The following is a 7,002-nucleotide window of genomic DNA, read 5'->3' as shown; positions in this document are numbered from 1 at the left end:
TGCTGATCAGGCTCTAGCCCAGTGGTTGGTGGGGGGGGGGGGGGGGATGATAACTGTGCGCTAATTAAAAAGCCATTCGTTGGAGTGAAAGGCCAATTAAAGGCCTAATATTTGATAAGGCTCTCAGTTCGCTCAGCAGCAGGCCCACCTGGGAAGTATTTATTAAATGTTAATGGAGAGTGTAATTAATATCCAGGGCGGATTAACAGCCTGACGAATATCATTCACGACACCGTTAGGAAGGAGGGAGAGAAAGAGAACACGCAGACAGAGTTACATTCTCTGCAAAACAGAGATACAGATACTTCAGAACGTTACGTTGTGGAGCCGCTGATTCCAAGATACTGGGAGAAGTGGCGTTGTCGCGGTTCACATTTTCTAAATGTAGCATCCAACCAGTGGTGTAAATTACATTTGCTTCAGTACTGTGCTTAAGTACAATTTTAGGTAGGTGAGGTATTTGCACTTTACTTGAGTATTTCCAATTGCCAATACCATAGTTCCAGTCCACTACATCTCAGAGGCAAATATTGTACTTCAATTAGGTTTATTTGAAAACGCTATTTACTAGTTTAAGACATTTTACACATTTGAAAACTTGTGAAATGGGGCATTCTGCATAATGAATACTTTCTACTTTTGGTACTTTTAAGTACAGTTTGATACCAATACTTTTGTACCTTTTACTCAAGTAAATGTTTAATTCCGGACTTTTGCGTATTGCGTTTGAGTATTTCTTGTAGTATTGCTGCTTTTACTTAAGTTAAAAAATAAATAATGTAGTACTTTTTCCACCACTGATTATCATTGTGGAGCTGCTGATTCCCAGATGCTGGGAGAAGTGGCCTTGTCGCAGTTCACATCCTCTAAATATAGCATCCGACACTCGGATCTTGTTGATTGGTTGCATGTATCTCTGTGTATTTGCTGGTCACGTTGAGGGGCCACGTGCTGCATAAAGTGTGTGTGTGTCTGCGTTGTGTGCATGTTGGGTGTTGTGTGAGCTGTTTGTGTTTTGTTCTGTTCTGTTTCTGTCCCCGTGCGGCCTGGCTGGCTTTGTGTGTGACTGTCTGTCGGCGTGTTGCTCTGTCGGAGTAACTGTCCTTGCTTCGTCCCTCAGAAGCTGGCCTCTATTTATAAGTGTACTTTTTAAAACTGCGTCCTCCTGGTAATTGAGCGGTAACAAAGCCTTGGAGAGAGACACGCGGCTCGGCTCGGCCTCCAGACAACAGAGGACAGGCCAAGTTGAACTGTAGATAACGTACCTGTAGCATCGGAAACCCAGACGTTTTTATTTCCAGGGAGAAAAAAAAAGTCTGGGTCCGAGTCCACTTCAATTTGGCATAGAGTAGCGCAAACGTCGATCACTCTCTGCTGATTTCTGATCGTCTGCACCTTTGTTAAATTGACGCACACGCGCACACCCGTACACACACACACACTCCTCTCTCTCTCTGTCGCTCTAATTAATTAGTCTCATGTCCAGCAGCTGCGCACAGTTTCTGCCGGCGGATCCTGCCGGGAGCTGCCTATGCCATAGAAAGCATAGGTGAGTTCCAGGCTAACGTACCTGCAGCTCTGGTGGAATGATTTCCCTCTAGGAATGGCCTCTTCTGGCCTTTTTTCATTTTCGCATTTCATTTCTAAATCTAACCTTATTTCTAAACGTAACCTCAGTAAACTTATGCCTGAACCTTATTCCTAAACGTAACCTCAGTAAAACTTTGCCTAAACCAAAGCTTATTCCTGTGTTTCTTTGCGACTGTAGGTCGCATTTACTATGGAAACCTGCATTTCCCGTTCATTCATTCCTTCCTTGCGTCACCCATGCCTCCAGGTCGCTTCTATATATGGTCACACCTCATGACATCACGCCTCCATATATGGTCACGCCTCGTGACACCATGTGACATCCTTGAGACCCTTAGATCTGGTTGTTAGTCCAACCCATAGATATATATAAGAAAGCTAGATGGCTCACCCACGCTCTGGCCAATGGAAAGCGACGTTGCTACGTGGCGGCCATCTTACCTCGGAGCCACATAACATTGTGTCTATGGGGCATGTACTTTTTAAATAACCACAACTTGCTCAATTTTCAACCGATTTTCAAACGGTTTGGTTTGTTATAAACATGAGAGACGTCTGCATATAAAAAACAAAATTAAGCAGATAAGCGTCCTGAAAGATTTGAGCGAGTTATGACTGTTTTTGTTTGAGCTGCCATAGAACATACTGTACTGTAGCCCCGAAGTAAGATGGCCGCCGGGTGAACTACGTCATTCTGCCTTGAGCCATCTAGACTTTATATATATCTATGGTCCAACCACTGTGGTTCACTGGTTGCTGCGACGCGACTCAGACTTGCAAATGAACCAAGTTGGTACAACTTCACAACTGTCGGAGTAACTGTAATCAGCTATGTGCAATGAACATATGTGGAGCTGATTATCATCACCCATGGATCTCAATATATGAAGATCACGACACTGACCTCATCAAATTGCCATACATTGTTTGACATAGTAGATCTGAATATTTGGAGCCAGCCAGCAACTCTACATCTGACCTCACTGACACATTCAAGTTAAAAAGTGTTCCATTATGTAAATATCAGTCTCTGAATGCAGCATAGTTATTGTCTCCACCAGGCCGAATGCATGGGGAGAGAGTATGTTTTGCACTCCGTCCGTGTGTGTGTGTGTCCGTCCGTCCGTCCGTCCTTCCTTCCGTCCGTCCGTTACCAGCTAATCTCCGGCACCGTTAACCCGGTCGATGCCAAACTTTGCACACACACTCCCTGGATGCCAACGATGAACCTCTGCCCCACATTTTCCAGAACGGCCTGTTATAGCGCCACCATGAGGCAGCTTTTCACATGTTTTACCTAAAACTGCACCGATCTGCGTGAAATGTTGCATGCACACTCCCTAGAGGACAAGGACAAACCTTTGATCTGCATTTTCCGCATCTGCCTTTTATAGCGCCACCAGGAGGCCGACTTTTGTAAAACACATTTTTTGATATTACTCCTCCAGATTCTGTCCAAAAATCTCACAAATCGTTACACAGTATCTCTATGGTCATGTGCTCAAGTCGGATCTGTCCGATATTTCATATTCCATCCTAATTGGCTATAATTGGCTTTCACAGTTTGCAAGATTGCCCCGTTTTGAACAAAAGCCTCAAATCATGAACGCAGCGTGCAATTTACGTGAAATCTTTCACACATTTTCTTACTAGGCTGAGGAATATATCCCACCCTTTTCACATTGGCCTGTTATAGCGCCACCAACAGGTTGATTTTTGCAAAACACATTTTTGGAACAAAATGCCTCAAATCATCCAATTGCCATCAAAGGCGTATGAAGAAATGGCACCCTTTTCACATTGGCCTATTATAGCGCCACCAGGAGGCCACAACCTGACCTGGCTTGGTGGAGACCTGTGCCCCGAGGGGCACTTTTTCTAGTTCCTTTTATTTTAGCCACACATCACATCAATAGAAATGTGGACTCGGAGGACGACCAATCATAACCACACATGCTTTAGTAAACCAATGTTTTCTGATCACTACGGCTAACAAAAAATATATAAACGGAGCTTGGCTCCGGCTGAAATAGGTGGCTAATGGCTATGGAACCCCGGCGTTGTGAGGCTTGACGCCATCACTGTGGAGAGGGTGCCGGGTGTGTAAATAAAAACAACTCTCGTCTCGACTTTTTTTGCATCTGTTATCGTTTGTTGCATATATGGAATATGGAACTTTCATACTTTTATGGAGCAATAGTTTAACTGCTACTAGAGTTTAGCCTTGGGGACAGCATGCATTTTGTTTTCAATACAAAATGGTGAGTTTTTATGAACAGAATTGACACCCGGCTTTACAGCATGGCTCAGAATCGAATATCATAACGCTTGCTTTGGTGGGCCCAAAATAGAAAAAGACTAGTACAGAATGAAGTAGCATTATTGAGTTGTCATCGGAGGAGGAGGCGGAGGAGGAACTTGGAAGAGAAGGACGTCAACAACACGCATGCAGGTATTTAGCATTGCGTACTGTTCTGATGATGGGCCACCCTAACTTGTTATACTGTATTTTATACAGTATCTAATATAACGTTGAGCCGCTGTGCCAACTGAACTGCAAATGCCTACTGTAGTTGTGTGTTGTGAGCCGGCGGGTCCCTGTGTAAAATGCTGCTGCAAATGTTGTTATTGATTGACTGATTGGAAATTTTATTCAGTTTGTAGAATGGGGACAGTTCAAGCGAAAGTAGCCTACACAGGTCAATACAAAATCTGACTGCTACAATAAAACCAGAAAAAGATTAAGACTTGTTACTTCAGGGTCTTTCATTTTCAATTCATCAGGACATTTCAAGACATAAAAACGTCTATATGCCTACTCTATTGTGTTCTGATGGGTGGGCTCACTGGGCTGGCCGTTGGTTGTGCTAAAAAAAGGCAAAAAGAAAAACGAATTTCGCATGTGCATGTACGATTGTGCGTGCATGTGTGCGTGCATGCGCGCTTTTACTTCTTTTTTTTTAAACTGCCATAAGGCTGCCAGTTCCCACCTGATGTTATGTGGAAGTTCCGACTGCTTCAGATCATACTGAATAACTGCTAGCTTGGATAATGTCTTAAGACTAGGACGGAAGTCCAAGATGCACAGGACATTGGGCATGGGCGAGTTGTCACCTCCGAAGAGGAAGGCACGATCTCCCACCATGCAACAGCACATGTCATACATCTTATTGGGGAGTTTCCCCTTGAGCTCAACCTTCTTCCAGGAGAAGGTCTCTGGATTTAATTTCCACAGATCATTGAAGTCCTTGCACACTTTGTAGCCACCGATTATGTAAAGCTCTCCATTGTAGGCAAAGGCTGAATGACACCGTCGTCCTTCTGCATGAGGCTGTGCAGAAGGCGTGGTCAGCCAACAGTTGGTTTCTGTGTCAAACACTCTGATGTTTAATAAGCCTCCTCTGTCCGCCCATCCCCCAAACACAAACATCTGTGTCCCGATGATGGTTGCAGAGTGATTATAAGAAGCACGTGGATGAGCGCCTTTGGTGTTGATTAAAGACCAGACCATTGTGGAAGTGTCCAACTTGGCGATTCCATTAGTGAGAGTAGACCGGTGGTATCCTCCATAGATACATAACCTTCCCCAAGACACAGGCTGAGTGTAAGATCCTCTTCGTTGGTACAGGTCCAGAAACCTTAGGCTTGAACCATCTGTGGGTGTCCACATCAAATGCATACAGCACGTTCCACAGCTTTTTGTCAGAACACCTTCTTAAGATGTAGACGATATCTTCTATCAGCACAGGTGTGTACCCAACAAGACTGTTGTTGACCTCAAATGGGCGTTTTCCAGTTGTTACTAACTTCACCCAGCGTAGAGACAATGTGTTGAAAACATTCACATCAATATGTTTCCTGTTACCATCACAGAATTCTCCAAAGGCGTACAGCTTGTGCTCCACTGACACAGCAGCATATTTTGATCTTTTTGGTGCATGCAGATGTTCCGTCCAGCAGAACATTTCTCACAGTGTAGATCAAGTTGTCTTTCTCTATGAAACAGTCCTAATGTTTGCACTATAACTTATTGGTTCCAGTTCAAATCCACACAGGGGTTGGCCCGCACGCTATGCAGAGATCAGAACTAAAGATCAGACGTCGCTAGCGGAAGCTTCATCCGTTGGTAAAAGTTGCTGAATGCTGATTTTATGTAGTTGATGAATCATTATAAAGCATATGGTTGTGATTGTGATGTCGTTAAGTAATGATGTCATTATGTAGAACAACCAATGACATTACTCCCAATTATCATCTGGAAGATGTGAACGTGGTTAACTCTTTTTTTTTGCTGCTAGCTGTTAGCATAAATGTAGGCCACCGTCTGCAGCCACTTTAACAGGACCAGTTTCCTCCCCCTTTCTAGCCCGCTGCACACACTCACTGCAACCATTTGCTATCATTAGCATTAGCGCACACTGTTTACGTCACTTCACACAGGTGAGATTGTTTTTCCTAAATCGCATTCTAAAATTACACCATGTGCCAGCCAAGTCTATGAGCTTTAATTTTTGTTTAAGGCAGTTATGATGTAACTCTTTTGCCAGCCAAGTCTATGAACTTTAACTCATTTAGACCGTACGACGTGTGGGAACGTCATAAGCAATCTAACCGACGTGTGTACACTGTACACGTCCTAGTGCATTTTCAATGATATCAAATGAGAGAAGAATATTCAGATTCTTTTTTTTTTTAGTTGGCCTCCAAGGTCACCATACTCTTCGCTCTTCGTTTATCCGCGCTCCCGGTCACTTCCCTGTTTACCGCTGCAGAAAGAATGCCTCGTATCTCCACATTTAGGGAGCTCTCCGTGGTTTTGATCAGATGGATATACTAAGCTCTTCATTTCTGACTTCTCACCTGCCTCTTGTTCAAAATATGAACGCGAGTCATCATCGAGTGATATTATGGAAACGAGAGCAAGGTAAGCAAGCAAAAATATGTCTCCGTTTTTTTTACGGGCCCTAACTGCGCCCTCATCAAACCCTCTACACTAGACAGTAGACACTGCCCCCGCTGCCACCCTTAGATCTCGGATGCGTGCATGGTAAAATTAAATAGGGCTTAAGTGGTTAATGTAAGTAGCAGAGCTGTAACCATGTCTAAAGGTAGGAAACTAAATATTATCAAACTATTAGTGGCATTGGCCTATAATCTTTGGTGTGTTCCCAAATACCAAAGATCATGTCATCCAAAAATCTATAATATAAGTTTACATTTTCTTATGGCTGTCTTCCCACAGGGCCATGTAAATATTTGCGTAGGAGGGGGGAAACCTTTTCCTCATGGCCGTGCCTTTGGTTTGGTAGATAAAATGTGTTAAACTGAAAATAATTTTTTGGTCAGATTAAGTTAAACAATTCTTGCAGTTCCAGGGCGTTTCTGTCTAGGTCTAGGTCGTCCTCTGACGAG

This window comes from Electrona antarctica (genome assembly GCF_951216825.1).
Source record: "Electrona antarctica genome assembly, chromosome: 2".
Classification (NCBI taxonomy): domain Eukaryota; kingdom Metazoa; phylum Chordata; class Actinopteri; order Myctophiformes; family Myctophidae; genus Electrona; species Electrona antarctica.
This window is presented reverse-complemented; position numbering follows the sequence as displayed.